Genomic DNA, 17,112 nt, shown 5'->3' with positions numbered 1-17,112 from the left:
TAAATTTCATCTGCCATTTGGATGCCCAATTTTCCAGCCTCACAAGGTCTTCCTGCAATTTATCACAATCTGCTTGTGATTTAACTACTCTGAACAATTTTGTGTCATCTGCAAATGACAGGAAGAAAAGAATTAAGCAGGGAGGAGGTACAGACAAGACTGCAGCAGTGGCTGTAAAAGGAAAGAATGTGCCAGAAGACAGTAGCAATGGCTGTGTACAGATAAGAGATAACAGCAGAAGTTGTGTGCAGGAAGGTGAGAGTGATAGAAGCAGCTGTGTATGCAGGAGGGTGAGAGGGTGTGGCTGGATGGGGATATAAGTTGTGGCAGAATAGACTATGTACAGTATGTGTGGGTAGGAAGATAGCAGAAATGGAACTGGCTGTGTGTGCAGGAGGGTAGGAGGGAGTACAAGTGGCTGTGTGGTTGGGTGGATGTGGCTACAAGGAGAGGCTGAACTGGCTATGTTTGTGTGGGTGAAGGGATAGGGAGCAAAGGAAGCAGATGTGTGTGTGCAGGCAGGAAGGTAGGGAGCAGCAGAAGTGCCAGTGCGTATGTGCAGGAGGAAGGGGAGAAAGAAGGAGAATAAGCTGTGTGTAGGCAAGTGGAGAGAGAGGGTGAGTGGCAGAAGTGTTTGTCTGGGGGGATGGAAGGGAGAAAGAGTAGTAAGAAGCAGTATTGTGTGCAGGGAAGGAGAAAGAGCAGCAGAAGTAGTTGTGTGTTAGTTGCCTCAGAGAAACATCAACTCATTGTACTGTTTTGTTTTTGGTTATTTTTTAACACAGGATGGACATTTTTTTATTTTCCAACTGAACTAGATGCCTTTTTCCTATAAATTTTTATACTTTTTCTAAAACCTGAATTTGGGTGACTCAACTCCATTTTTTTATTTGGTATTGCATAAAGAACAGAACACATTTGAAAATTGGTAATGCAAACATTTTGCAATACAACATATGCATGACAAAGTAGGCTTTTCTTTCCTTAGCAGGGAATGATGGAGATCCTGTGTGTGAGAAATTTTGCCTACATTTGGGGTATTTTGTGAAGCCTACTGACATTTGCATAGTATGTCACAGTTCCCAGGCAATGTGGGTCACAAAGATCTTAGCTGCAAGTAGAATGGTTTCTTCTGAAAAGTCTATTTCTTACCTCCATTATTTTATTTATTTTTAGACATCTGATATACACGTTTTTCCAAGAATAGTCTTGATCTTTTAAATACAAAGTAAACTATTTCAGGGTTTTGTCACCAAAGCCAATCTCAGCTAACCTGTGGACCAAAATGACATGGTCCACAGTGTCGAAGGCAGAAGGTAAATCATGAAGGACTAGTAGGTAAGATTTTCCTGCATCAAAACTCCTCAGGACAGTATCAGTCAAAGCAAGGATTCAGTGCTGAAATTTTTTCACAATTTGGTTTTGCCTTGTTTCCACCGCTGGTGCCTCTGGCTTTTCCTCAAGTCTCCTAATCATTCCTGCCTCACCGGAATGGATTATGCCAGGCACACCACCCTTACCAACCTCCCCCCCTCTTCTGGCCACCACACTTCAGCATGTGAGGGGCATCAACCTACCCCACTTCTGCCTCCATTTTCACGAGTTCCTACCAGGTCTCCTTCGCCTACGTGTTCATCACTACTCTCTTCCGGGGAGTCCCCAAGCAGCTCAATTGGCATCTCTTCTGATCCGCCCCTCCCACCCCCCACCTGAATACACTTCTCCATCTGACCATCTTACATAGTCCCATTTTGTGGAGAAGATGGGTGCAGTGCTAAAAGTGGAAGTTCAGAAGAATCCTGATCTGACGTCCCTGATATCCAGAAGATCTTAGACATTCCATCAGAACCATCTGTGTTACTCATGCATAAGGTGTTGTACACGGTGCTTATGAAGTTGTGGGAGATGCCTTTCTTGAAGCCCACTGTGGCACAGAAATTGGACTTGAAATTTTGCATGAGAAAGGCTCCAGGCTATGGGGTTGTCTATCTATCCCACAACTCTGGGGTGGTAGAGTCAGTGATGAAAAAGGCAAAAATGACCCATCAGTATTAAAATACTCCTCTGGAAAAAGACAATTGACTGCTGGATGAATTCGGAAAGAGGGTTGTCTGTGGGTCCATGCTCACAGCCCCAATAATGCTAAACCAGTTTTATATCTTGCAATATTTATACAAATGCGTCCAAAACATCTCAGGAGCTTTTCTTACAGTGTCCGGATATTCAAGGTATCCATAAGCTGGGACACAGAGCTCCTGGGACTTCTTACACAGTGGGAAACTCACAGTTTAGCACAGGCTGCTGTAAATGCTATTAAAGTGATGGTTATTACCTATACGCCAGGTCTCGATGAGTAACTTGATCAAGTCATAGATACAGTATGGCAGAATCCTCTACACTACCCTAAAGATTTCACCTATGAGGTGTGTCTTGTTTTAAAGCCTGAGGGTTTATGAATTGTACTTCCTGTAAAAGCACAGCTGGGACTGGTTAAAATGGCACATTTGTCTTTAGATCACCTACATGGTGGTAAGAATGCTACATTATCACAGTTAAAGGTACGATATTGGTGGCCTAATATGTCTAAGATAAATGTGAACCTTGCTTATTGGTAAATCCAAATACATGACAAAAAGTGCTTTACCTTTCCCCACCGTGTGCTAATAATCCCTATGATCGAATATATATCGATCATATGGGACCACTGCCACAATCTCGAGGTAAACATCATGTATTGGTATGTGTTAACCATTGTACAGGGTTTTGTTGGTTATATCTCATTAAGTCTACCTCTGCTAAACACACCTATGATGCTCTCAATTCATTGGTTGCACTTGCTGTTCCAAAAATCCTGCACTCTGACCAGGGCCCTGCCTTTACTTCACAAACATTTCTGCCCTGAGCAGAAGTGATGGGCATCACTGTGGAATACAGTGCCCTCTAGCATCCCCAAAGCAGTGGCAACGTGTAGAGGAAAAACTGATGTAAAACAAGCCCTCATTAAATTATGTGGATGTGGCTTGCAGTGGTTTTCCATTGATTCCTGTGGTACAATATGGTCTGAATAATTTACCTGACTCGGAGGGGAGGTCACACCATGTAAGAAAATATTTGGTGTTGATGCTAATACCTCTTTGGATTTATTGCCCACCCAATCCTACACTCCGGATCACCTGTCTCTCTTGCAGGAGTTGCAGACTTCCCTGACTGATGTTGACGTGTCACCCCTCTTCACTTGTTCCTGGCCTTCTTGTCCAGGAGAGGATATCTACTCTTAAACCTCTACGCCCACATTGGCAAAACCTGTTCCTATTGTTAAAGTTATAAACCCCAGAATGTTAATGTTTTTGTACAAGAACAGGAACAGATTATATCAACTGACAATTTGAAAATTACTCCATTTGAACAGCAAGGTGTTCAGGATGGCAATGACAATCCAAGAGTGGATGTGGTGGCAGAATAGGCATGTTGCAACCATCCCTTCCCGACGGCTTCACTCCACCTAGCTTTCTTTCTTTGCACCTCCTCTCGCTATGGATGGATGCCTGGCTGCTGCGGCATCTGCCTGCCGTTCTCTCAGGCATCCCCGGACCGGCTTGGGCACTGCCTCCCGCCATGCTCTGCTGGTACCTTAGGATGTGTGCACCGCGCAGCCCTCACTCTTATTTCCTATTTGGCGCGAACCTCATGGGCGTCCCCTGTGATGACGTCATGCTGCCCGGATATTTAAAGCCTATGATGTTTGCTAGCCTTTGAGTTAGCAAGGGGGAATCTTACGGATGGGATTCGCTCTCCATACCCAGCTACTCTGTCTATCCAATTTCCATTGGACTCTTAACGCTAATTGGGTACCCGCTCCTCGGGGGCCTCACTTGCTTTTCAGGTCACTATCAGGAAACCGGTATTCGCTCCTCAAGGGCCCCCGTTCCCTGACTCGCTGCCTACTCCTGCCTTCTCTTCTGCCTGGAAGGATTCGCTATCTTCAACACCAGTGAGTACTACCATCACCTCAGAGCTGTTCCCTGGAACCAGGTACTCTCTCCTCGAGGGCCTGCCTCCGTTCCAGCCCTAGTGCCATCTCCTACATGGAACCATTGTGTGAGTACATTACCTTCAAGCCTCTCAGCTCTCAGGGATCAGGTACTCGCTCCTCGAGGGCCTGCTCTCCCTATCCTGGGGTTCTCCATACTGGGGCTTTGTGCATATTCCACTGTACTCATTATTCTGTTCTTTTCACTACAGCACTGCTACCGGAGGAGTCGCTGTTCCAGCGCCTGAGGGATACTAGCCCAGCCAGGCTACTTCTGCTGCTCACTACTGTCACCTCTGGTGGCTTCATCACATTGTCTAATAAAAGATCAATCTCTGTGTTTGTGTGTCCTAAGCTGAGCCTGACCTATGGCCCCTCACGGGACTTCCTCTTTGGGCGTAGTCAGCTGCCACAGTGTCCAAGGGTCCACCCAAACCTCACTAATTATAGCAAGGCAAAAGAGGCAGGAACACGAGGAAATGGAGCTGATGATTCCTGAAGCTTCATTGGCAGAACCCGGTTCCGTATCTGTTGAGATTCCTATGCCTGAAGAAAACTCAATAGCAAAACCTACTTTAATTCAATGGGTAAAATATAAACTTCATTTCTTGTGTACAACAATCCCAAGAGTTACATTATTAATGCTAGTTTTGGGTTTAAGCCCTAATTGTGATCTTCAGCATAGTCTCAGGGGTTATTTTTCATTTGGAGTGGAAAGCTGTGATTGATTAGCCGAAATAGTTGATTGGCCATTGAAAAATCAGACCAATACATTAACACCCATATACAGATGAAAAAGAGAATTACATATGAATCGTATGCTTGTAGATATTAAAATTTCACCTGTCTCACAAGGACTCTTTCAGACTTATCCATACCTACTCCTAGGGGAATTCTGCGCAAAAAAATGTAAAATTCTGCACACAAAAACTTAAAATTCTGAAAACTTTATATTGGTCAAAATAACACAATTTACATGATAGTCTTTAAGTAATTACATTTTTAATTAATACAGAAAACTTATTACTTAAAGATGCAGAATTTTAAATATTTTGAGCAGAATTTCCCTAGAAATTCACTGTAAGAGTGTCCCTTCCACTCGCTTTCCCTACTCCCCTGGCCACTTTGCCCTCTCAGGCCCCAACTCCTCCACTTGCCAGTATCTTTCACTTCCATCTCTTGGCTCAACCCCTTCTACTCTATCGCCACTCCCAGAGTTTGACTCTGTTGTTCTCAGTACTGCCCCTCACACAGGCTCCCTCTGTTCCTCCCTCTCTCACACACACATGCTCCCTCTCTCTAGTGCACATACACACACCCTCATACAGGCTCCCTCATTCTCTCGCACACACACATCCCCTCATATAGGGTGTCTCTCTCTTGCATACACACCCTCACGAGCTCCCTTTCTCTCTCATGCATACACCCTCACACAGGCTAGCTATGACTCTCTCTCACACACCTCTTCACACAGGATCCCTTTCACACATAAACAATCCCTTCACACAGGCTAGCACCCTCACATACACAGGGATCCCTTTTTCATGCACACCAGCTCTCAATCTCTCACACACATACACACTCCTTCACAATCTCCTTATATAGGCTGCCTCTCTCTCTGTCATCCACACACAAGCACCTCCCCCCCCATCTCTCTCTCACACACCCCTCCTCTCTCTCATCCTCCCTTTCCCTCCCTCACACCCCCTCTCCCTCCTCACACACACACACCTCTCTACACACATTCACTCTCACTGGGGCCTTCATCTTCACCGCAAGTGGAGCAGGTCCCAAGGCACGTGGGGGCCTTCATCTTTGACGCGAATGGCAGTAGCGCAGAATTCCCCCAGGACTATCCATACCCCATAGTTGTTAAAGAACGGGTTCTGGCAATATCAACAATAATCCTAATAGATGCTGAAACATTAGGACATACTTTAGGGATGCAGGCACATAATGTCCTTACACAACTACAGCAAGTAGTGAATGAAGAGTTAAGGGATTTACAACAAACAGTACTGGAATTTGATATACCCTTAGACTCTTTTTATAATCAGGAGACATATCGTGAATTGGCATGTTATCAGGAGTTTGCACATTATTACACTATGACATTTGATCATCCTAGAAATTGGACAGCTAACACTATTATAGCAGACTATTGTCCAATTTCAAACCCTTACTTAGGGAAAAATAGTCCTTTGAACTACAGATGATTTCCTAGTCAGGACTATAGATATGATCCTCCTAATTTTTAAAATCATAAAGGTGACTATCAGATTCCCAAATGGTCTCAGAATGTCACTAGCGTTTTATTTTGTGACCATTCCTTGTATGGAGACTGGTGGAACTGTGATGAAACTTATGTTCAGAATAAAGCTTTCCTTTTGTTGAAATTGAAAAAACTGAAAAGTGACAAGAATAATGATGAAGAAGAATTAAAAGATTGGCAAGGCCTCTTCAGGCAAACTTTTGCAGATACTTTTTGCACCTATCCAGAGTGGGCAATGATGACAAATACTACATGATACGCGTGGTCATTATATGAAGGTGATTGTGGTCTGTCCACCAAACAGATTCACAATAAGGTGTCAGAGTGTGAGAACACAATTAAATCTCTCCCTTTACATCCATATGCATGTCGCTTTTGGAAGGAAAATGTGTCCATAGACAATAATACTAAATGGGTGAATGGCAATGAGAATCCAGACTTTGGTTATTTAAGGTTTCACAATTATTTTCCTGGTCCAGTATGCATTAAGCAATTTAATATGAGTAACAGTAATGGAATATATAGCTTTTATATTTACATTGCAAGGATGCTATTCTGACTGAATCCTTTGAGACCCATCTATAACAAATGAGGATTAAATACTTCAAATTTAAAAGTGAACCCTGTAGCATGGGAGAAGAAGTATTTGCTCTTTTAACCCTTTGAACCTGTTGAACCTGATTTCCGGGATGGACTAATATCAATATCACCCGTTATCCCGGTAAACCAGTATAATCACGATGGAGCGCATTGTTATCTGGCATTTGGACGTGCTAGCTTTACCCCTTATTCAGTAAGGGGTAATAGCGCGTCCAAAACGTGCGTCCACCCCTCCCCCCCCCCCGAACCTAATAGCGCCCGCAATATGCAAATGCCGCACATTTTGTTTTCAGAAACTAGCGCCTACCTTTGGGTAGGCGCTAGTTTCTGCTGGCACCGCCATTGAAAACTGCTTTTCTGTGCACCCTCCAACTTAATATCATGGCGATATTAAGTCGGAGGTCCCAAAAGTTTAAAAAAGTAAAAAATTAAAAAAAAAAAAAATTAAAATGGGCCCGCGGCTGGTGGGTCGAAAACTGGATGCTCAATTTTGTCGGCGTCCGGTTTCCGAACCCATGGCTGTCAGCGGGCTCGAGAACTGACGCCAGCAAAATTGAGCATCGGCTGTCAAACCCGCTGACAGCCACTGCTTCCGTCAAAAAGAGGCGCTAGGGACTCACTAGTGGAAGAAGTGAAAGTGAAGGTTACGTGACTGATCCTGACATCGGAGCTACTGGAAATGTTGTTTATCACTTGATGCATGGCCTTGAAAATTAGGGTTTTACAGTATACATGAACAAGTTTTACTCATCACCAACACTGATGAAATTTTTGAGTGAGAAGGGAATTGATGCCTGTGGAACTGTTATGACTAATAGGGAGTATTTTCCAAAGGAAATAATTTGTAAGAAAAAGGACATGAAGCGTGGAGAAAGTAATTACATGTGTACTGGGAACAAGTCGGCTGTTGTATGGATGGATAGACTTCCAATTTTTTTCCTCTCAACTTGTGATGACCCAACAGAAATCACAACTGTAAAAGAAAAAATAAAACTGATGCCACAGAGCAAGTGAACTGCCTGTGGTTGCAGCAAAGTACAATGAAAACTTGGGAGGTTGTGATCACAATGATCAAATGGCCAAGTTACATCGCAGCAGACGCCATTATCGATGGCCTCGGAGGTTGATGATGAAATGCTTGCTATAGTCGGCTTACAATGGCTATGTCATTGAAAGTTATTTCAAAAGACAATCAGAGACTGGCAAGCATTCAAGAACATTTATTGACTTTCTTGACAATCTGGTTATGGAACTAATTGGAGAATTTGTAAGTTCAGCACACACGTGATGTCAGACGGCTAATGGATGTTGGGTGTCACTTTCCAGAAAGACCACCAGAAGCTACCACAAACAATATCTGTGTAGGTGGTCGTGAAAAATTCAAGCGATTTGCAAAAGCAAATCCATCAGTACCACGTTCTCAGAATCCACACAAAATGACTAAAACTGTTATACGATGTTCTGACTGTAAGCAGTACATTTGTATTGCAGCTGGAAGTAATTGTTGGCGAGATTATCACACTAAGGTGGAATTTTGGCGCTGAAAGTCCTGACCAAACATTTGATCTATAGCTACTGTTTTATTGGCACTTCACTGAATGCAGTCTGAGAACACAGTATAACAGCAATGAACGTTGACTCTCGATACATGCAAAATTGATAATTTCTTAGTTTTTTTTTAGTTTTTTATGCTCTGAAAAAATAAAAATGGTACTATTTTTCATTGGGTTGCTTAGATTTATGAGTGACTTACATCATTTGGTTTTGTTCATTATACAAAACTGCATGAATAACCAATACTAATATTAAAAATAGCACATTGACATAAAGAGTGTAGGGTTGACTGGTTTATCGCCATAGGAACCTAGAGTTCAAAGGGTTAAAGGTAAAATAGCCATGATCAGTAAAACAAAGAAAAGGAAATGTGTAATAACTTCTGACCAAGAAGATCTACAGATGCTATGGAAAGGAAGGACATCAAACATTAATGAACATAATAATTGGAATGAAGCAAAACAAACCACTCAGTTAGCTTGTCTAAGCACATATGATGCAAACTATTATATTCATATATCTGAGATCAATGAATTTTTATAGCTAAATTATCCTGGCCATGTAATCTGACTTACATACACTGAATATTAGAAATTATGTGATTTTTAGTAAGAAAAATACATGAGGCCATGTGTCTCTGAGATAATATGACTTGACCAATATTGAAATAAAATCAGTACTTTAATCTTTGGACCATGAGTCCATGAATTGTCAACAAGAAAAAGGGTATATATACAATGAGAGGTAAGAGCTCGGGGCTGCTATACTATCCAGAGTATGGTATGACCAAGATTCTGGCAGACTTAATTCATATATGGTAAGAAACCATCTTTTGTATCTGTATCTATGACATGACAATCAATTAAATACTTTCCTTCTGTAAAATAAAAATCATATTCTTTTCTAAGAATGTATCTCTGAGTTATTGAAGTAGCACTGATCTCATAAAAAATTTAACTGAGCTCAACATAATGCATCATCTCTAAGGAGTGCTGAAGTATTAAACTTATGTGACATGGGATTCTAAAGTAAGAGAATAACCCTTAAGGGAACGCCTTATTACATTTCTCTTACTTAAGAGCTGCCTATCAGAGCAGAACTGAGACACCAGATCGCGTTCAATGGCTGGTGATTGAGCTGTACCCATAAAAGAGTGCTACACCACTGACTTTGAAGCATCTGGTGTCGAGTGCACCGGATACATTGTCGCATGCTGCTTTAAGTGGCTCACCTTGTGCGTTGATTAAGTCGATATCAGTTTTGAGTGCATCAACTTAGATGAAGTACGTTGTCCTGTGTCCGAGTGAACTAGTGCAGGACTATTTTGGTGCTCCATGTGTCAACCATCTTGGTGCTTTGTGCCTCAGGCACTTCAGTGTAGATTGTGTCCAGTGCTTAGAGTCGGGCTGAGAAGGTTTCTTTGAGGGCACTTGCAACATATGCGTTAAGGGTTCCCAGTGTTTGACTTTAGATAATTGCTCCACCACTTCCATCAACTCACGCCGAGGTGGGGTCAAGGCTGACTGGCTCAGCTCCTCGTTATCTGGCCTACAAGAGGAGCTAGCTCCTGAGGACATTTTTGCCACTCCCAGATGAAGAGGGTGATGGAGTTGGGGCCGAAACCATTAGGTTTTGGCTGCCCTTGCTCTCTAAGCTCGAAGGGGTATTCACCCACAGGTGGGACTGTTGGCCTGGTCATACTCGGGGCCCAGGCAAATGTGGCACCTGTCGTGCCCATTGGTCAGAGACATAATCTGGCCACAAAAGCATGCCTTGAAGCCACCATCAGATCTCTTGGCCATCGTGTGCCTCCTCAGGACTTTCCTGAAAACTTGTTTTTTTGGGGGGAATTGATTTGAAGAAGCCCTCATGAAAGAGTAGCACTCCACAGTGCTGTTGTGGGAATGACGAAATGAGGAAAAAGGAAACAATGCCCAGGAAAATTATGAGAGATGAAATTACGGTCCATGCAAAGCTGATGACTCCCGCGCATGCTGGTAGAGCTATAAGTTCTAATAGTTTGGAGATAGTTTCGTCCAGTGCCACCAGAGGGCGCACCACACAGTTCATGGCAAATTGAACCTTGCTTATCGATGGAAAACATAAGGTCTACAAGTTTGCTTAGGCAACCACACACAAGTTGTCAAAGATGCCCCAAAACATTTGCTCCATCTGAACCCATTGTTTAATCCTAGCCTTATTGTGCCAATCTAATATCACATGTAGTTGTGCTGCCACATAGTATTTTTTAATATTAGGAACCCTTAGCCCATCACAAAATTTAGTTTGAAAAAGAACTGGAATAAATATCAAAGGTGAGGGAGCCACAACATTTAAACTACTGTAATTCTTCCCAACCAAGATAGCTGATATTGGGATCAAATATCTAATTCTCGTGAAAGATTTTCAGTAAGGGACATAAGTTTAAAGTAAAAAGTGTGTCTGAAGCCACGATAATTTTAACCCCCAACTATCTAATACTATTTTTAGTTCATTTCTATCAAATACGACCGTAACTGAGATAGGAGAGTAATATTTAACACTACAGATTTGTCCATATTCATCTTTAAACCCCAAGGCACTTCCAAAGTCTTCAATTTCTTTGATCAAAACTGGTAGGGACTGGATAGGGTCAGGTAAAGAAACAAAAGGTCATCAGCAAAAAAGCAAAATTTTGTAATTTACAGGACTCGACCCAACTCAACCCTCAGTATCCAAATTGTATCTAACTCTTTCAGCAAAAGGGTTCATAACTAAGGCAAAAGGCAGGATTTATCCTTTGGCTGCACAGGCGCATCTCCATCATCTGGGAACCGTGACATCTCTTTTGACAATACTGTTTCCAAAAACTCAAACAGGTGAAGGAAAATAGTGACTATAAAATATTGATTTACCACATAGGAATAGCTGAGAAGAATATTAAACTATACCATCATCAATGAAAATTTCTCATGGACTCATCAAAGTCTTTTTTGCAAGACTCATCACATATGCTACAAAAATTGAGGGACTTGCGAGTCCTGTCTCCAGAATCAATTTTAGGCTGTTTGGATGTAGAATCCCTTTATACAAACATCCCACAGGAGGCAGCTTCACAAGTTATATATTAGATTGCCATTACCCCCCGCCGCAACATATACTACATTCTTTTTGACAGAATTGGCTAGGCTGGTGCTGTATGAAAACTATTTTTATTTTGACACTCATTTCTATCACCAGAAACATGGGGTGTAGCAATGGGATCCCCAATGGCCCCTGATGTGGCAAACATCTTATGTATCATGGTTTGAGGAAACATCTGTTTACTGTTCCTCCCATTACAAATGAATTCTTTTATGAACAAGGTAAATAGATAATATACTTTTCATCTGGGAGGATCCCAAAAAAGATTTGCTAATTTTCCATTTATGGCTCAACAGAATCAAAATTTGAAGTTCTCAATATAGTATAGCAGAGAACAAATTTCATTCTTGGATATGACTATTTATAAGCAAGGCGCGAGTATTTTCACAGTTCTTTCTCACAAAGAAACTATCTCCTAAGATTTCAGCGTTATCACCAGAGAGCTTTCAAGTGGAATTTACCTTTCAGCCAGTTTCTGCGAGCACATCTATATGCACTGATTTATCCCAATTTAAACAGCAATCCAAGGATCTCACTCAGAGATTTTTAGAACTTGAATATCTTAGAAGGGCGATCAGACAAGCATATAAACAAGCAAGTTACTCTAACAGATCACAATTGTTAGAATATAGAGCTAAACCAGTGCCCACAGATAACATCACATGTATACTCAAGTTTACAAATTGGACACATGAAGTAATATCTATCATTAAGCGTCACTGACAAGTATTATCTTTGCATCCCTTGTTGCAGACCTTTCACCATTTTGCATTCAAGCGAGGAAGTAACTTGAAAAAGCATGTTGTGAGGGTGGCTCTCCTGAACAATGTCATGCAATACACAGAACAGATTGGTCATCACAGATGTGAACGGTGCGACATGTGCGAGAGCACTATTATTGGTGTTGTGAAGATTACCAGAAATTCATATTTGGACTGCACTATGGTGAATGTTATATATGCACTTCAGTGCCCATGCTCCTCAACATATATAGAATGCACTAGTTGTAGCATTCGGACTCGCTTGAGAAGGCACTGAAGCAGAATCAACAGCCTTAGCCACAATGCACCTCTAGTGAAACATTGTGCAGAATATCATCACACATTTAAAATGGATTATACTGCAAGCTATCTGGGCTCCCTTAAGAGGCAGAGACATAGCCTCATTACTCAACTATCAAGAACAGAGATTTATTTTCGACAAATACTGTTGCTCCACATGGACTGAATGACAGTATCGATTGGCAAAATATCTAATACACTTTGGGGTAGATTTTCAAAGGGTTACGCGTGTAACCCCGAAAACCTGCCCCAGCACGTGCCGAGCCTATTTCGCATAGGCTTGGCGGTGCGCGCAAGACCCGGGATGCGCGTATGTCCCAGGGCTTTGAAAAAGTGGCGGGAGGGGGGGCAGAGACATGGGCGTGGCACCAATCTGGGGGCGGTCCCGAGTCCTCCAGGTACAGCGGCCGTGCCGGAGGTTTGCATGCCGGCAGCTGGTCAGTAGGCGTAACTTAGAGAACAAAGGTGTGGGGGGGGGGGGGATTAGGTAGGGCTGGGGGGTGGGTTAGATAGGGGAAGGGAGGGGAAGCGAAAGGAATGTTCCCTCCGAGGCCGCTCCGATTTCAGAGCGGCCTCAGAGGGAACGGGGAAAGCCATCGGGCCTCCCCATAGGCTCGGCGCGCGCAAGGTGCACAAGTGTGCACCTTGCGCGCACCTACCCTGGATTTTATAACATGTGCACGGCAGCGCGCACATGTTATAAAATCCGGTGTACATTTGTGCGTGCCAGGTAGCGTGCACAAATGTACCCCGCGCGCGCTCCTTTTAAAATCTGCCCCTTTGCCTTCAGCTATGAAATCAATTTAAGAATTTCCCCTTTTCTCAGATTGAAATCTAAGTTCCAGTTCCCGCCAGTTCTTCAATTTAAATTGTTGATGTCTCCAATATACCAGTTTTGACTGGATAGAGATGCTGATAAGTAGAGTGGACAGAACGGACTATGTAAGGTTAGGTTTTGCAGTATTGAAAATGTTCCTTTTTATAAATGAATTTTAAGATTACTATTAAATAGTCTTGAGTAATTGTACTTTCCAATTATGGGTTTATTAAAAAATATATCATATCATCTTATGCCTGCCATCCTTAAGAAAATATTTGATTATACTATACATTGCCATGGAAAATTTATGTCTGAGAGTTATATCTAGTTCTCATCTTTGTGCCCCAATACAGATCCTACGAAAAACTGCGAGTGTTGGGACGTCTCAAGGTAATCTGCAACCTGAGGTGAGAGATGAGATGGAGCCCCCCTCCCCCCCAGCGCCCCACCCCATACCTAGCACCCCTTCCTTACCTCTCTCCCCCTCCCCCATAGGCTCCCACTCAAGCACCCTTGCACATGATATACAGGTCCTGATCCCCATCAAGGAGTCTCTCGCGAAAACACTGTCTCACTGGGAAACATGCCTCCAAACTATCAAACAGCTTCTCACAAGCCTCAACCTGATACTAAATTCATCCAAAACGGAACTTCTACTCATCACACCAGAGAACAGCTCCTTCACCCCCACTCATCCAGCCATACCAAAAACTACACAAGTGAGAGACCTAGGAGTTCTAATTGACAATCGCCTGAACCTGAAAGCTACCATCAACAAAACCACCAGAGACTGCTTTTATAAACTCCAAGTGCTGAAAAGAATAAGACCTCTGTTCCACACTCATGACTTTAGAACGATTCTACAATCAATCATCTTCGCAAAGCTGGACTATTGTAACACCATCCTGCTTGGTCTCCCCTCATCACAAACCAAACCACTGCAAATGGTCCAAAATGCCTCTGCCCGTATACTCACTAACACCAGGAGAAGAGAACACATAACCCCTATCCTAATGGGCCTCCACTGGCTACCCATCCACTTCAGAATAATCTACAAGGCCATTCTCACCATATACAAAAACATCCATCAACTAGCCCCAATTGACTTTCTTTTCCCCCTCCGATTACACACCTCAACAAGACCGACAAGAGATGCTTACAAAGGATCACTTCAAGTACCCCCAGCCAAAACTACCAGACACATTACGCTAAGAGATCGGGCCTTCTCCACAGCCGGTCCTACCTTATGGAACTCTATTCCCCCAGATCTTAGAATGGAACCCAGCCTCTCAACCTTCAAGAAAAGACTCAAGACCTGGCTGTTCATGCAGGCCTTTCCTAACTCCAATATTATTTAACTCCTAACAATCAACACACATCACCAGCAATATCATTATTAGCTACCTCTTACAATGTAATTATATGTATTTATCTGATCTTCCTTTTCCTTCTTACTCCAAGTTCTATCTTTCCTTGTTACATGTAACTGCTTTTTCTGCACTATTGTTCAAGTTTTAAGTTTATTTTGCACTCCTGTTTCTTGTGAACCAGCATGATGGGACTATCGTCTTGAATGTTGGTATATAAAAAAACTTAAATAAATAAATAAACAAACATGCTCTCCTAACCCCCCCAAGCATCCTCACACATGCTCTCTCTCACACCCCCAGGCTCGCAGTCTCTCTCACACACACATCCCTCTACACACACTCACTCTCACTGGGGCTTGATCTTCACTGCGCAGCACATTGGGGCCTTGATCTTTGCCGTGCAGCATGCCAAGGCCTTGATCTTTGCCGTGTGAAAATCCGGGGCCTTGATCTTCGCTGCGCGACGAGCTGGGGTCTTGATCTTCGCCACGTGGCACTCCGGGAGATCTTTGCCGTGTGGCACGTCGGGGCCTTGGATCTTCACCATGAGTGGGGGTCTCCTCCATCGTTGCCATTTTCTGTGCAGAAAATGGAAAATATGGAAGAGACCCTAGATGTGTGGGGCAAGGGGAGTCCAGAATTCTGCACAGGTTCTTTGTTTTGGCGGCAAGGTGAGGCGGCCACTGGGCAAGCTTCAATAAAAATATTGTTTACACCGATCCATCCACGTGTTTCATTGCTGACAGTGCAGCAAGGTGGAAAGCACGGAGTCATAAGAAGTTAAAATACCCTTGAAAAGCTGGGGATTGCAAGAAAATACATGGTAGAAAAATACAAGCTGAGGTGCTCTTCATTCTCTGGGTTTGTGGGAACTTCTGTGCATGCTGAGTGCTCTTTTCAAGAAATTCCTAGAAAACATCAATCAGTGCTGAGCAATGATATTTGAGTAATGATTCACATTGTCTTCAGAAAAGGACGGTTTAAAAGTACATGATACTATTCATAAAAGCTGTTTAAAAACATCTATGTCATTGTGTGATGGAACTTAGTTTCTACATTTTCTTTTTTAAAAAATAAATTAACATTTCAAACTTTTTTTCATATGGAAAGCTTTCTTTTTATGATTTAGATATACGGTTTCTATTTTTAGGACATAACTGATGATGGAGTTTCCCATTGAGACAATTTATGAATTTTCAGCAACTCCCTCTGACTAAATTTATTTCTTCTAGGACAAGCAGGATGTACTACTCACATGTGGGTGACTTCATCCGATGCAGCCCGCCACAGAAAACTTTTGTCAAAGTTTCTAGAAACTTTGGCCAGCAGACTGAGCATGCCCAACTTGCTGCTATCCACATGACCACGAGAGGTCATGTGGATAGCCTAATCTCTTTAGTCTTTCCTCTTAGGGGAGCTGTTACATCCCCTTTTCCGTGGTACAGTTGCCTTACAGTCCGTGGGGTTCCACTTTTTTTCAATTTTTTCTCTCAAATTTCTTCAAGTTTTTATTTTATTTATTTTTTATTTAAGACATTTTATATACCGAACAAATTGTATACACCTCAAGTCGGTTTACAAACTTTACCAGGCAGTCTTTAACAACATAACCATAAAATTCATTCAAAAATAAAAATAACACTGCGTCCATTAAAAACCTATAATAATAAAAATAAAACAAATAAACCTAAAAACATGGAAAAACCATAACTTAATTATTTTACAAAATAATAAAATACATAAAATTTAATCAAATCAATCAACTAAAATAGGGCAGAATATTCTACATTGTATATAGTGCAAAAATCAATCAGGGAATCAAACTATGTTGCTAAAAGCCTGTTCAGAAATCTGAGAATCATACTATGTTGCTAAAAGCCTGTTCAAACAGCCATGTTTTTATCTGCTTTTTGAAATGCTGGATATTATCCTCTAGTCTTAACTCGAGCGGAAGAGAATTCCAAAGTTTCGGCCCGGCTATAGAAAGGGCCCTCTCTCTAACAGTATTAAGATGTGCTGACTTAGGCGATGGAACAGAAAGAAGTGCCTTACCCATGGACCTAAGATTCCGTACAGGGGTATGAATATGGAGTGTGGCATTCAACCATTCATTTCTATCCCCATAAATAGTTTTGTGAATCAATGTCAAACATTTGTATTTAATTCGAAATTGAATGGGAAGCCAGTGCAAACTCATCAGAATCGGGGTAATATGATCAAATTTTTTTAAATTAGTTAATAGACGAGCCGCTGAATTTTGAAGTAGTTGCAACGGACGAATG

Source organism: Rhinatrema bivittatum, chromosome 1 (assembly GCF_901001135.1).
Source record: "Rhinatrema bivittatum chromosome 1, aRhiBiv1.1, whole genome shotgun sequence".
NCBI classification, from domain to species: domain Eukaryota; kingdom Metazoa; phylum Chordata; class Amphibia; order Gymnophiona; family Rhinatrematidae; genus Rhinatrema; species Rhinatrema bivittatum.
Note: the sequence above shows the minus strand (reverse complement) of the source record.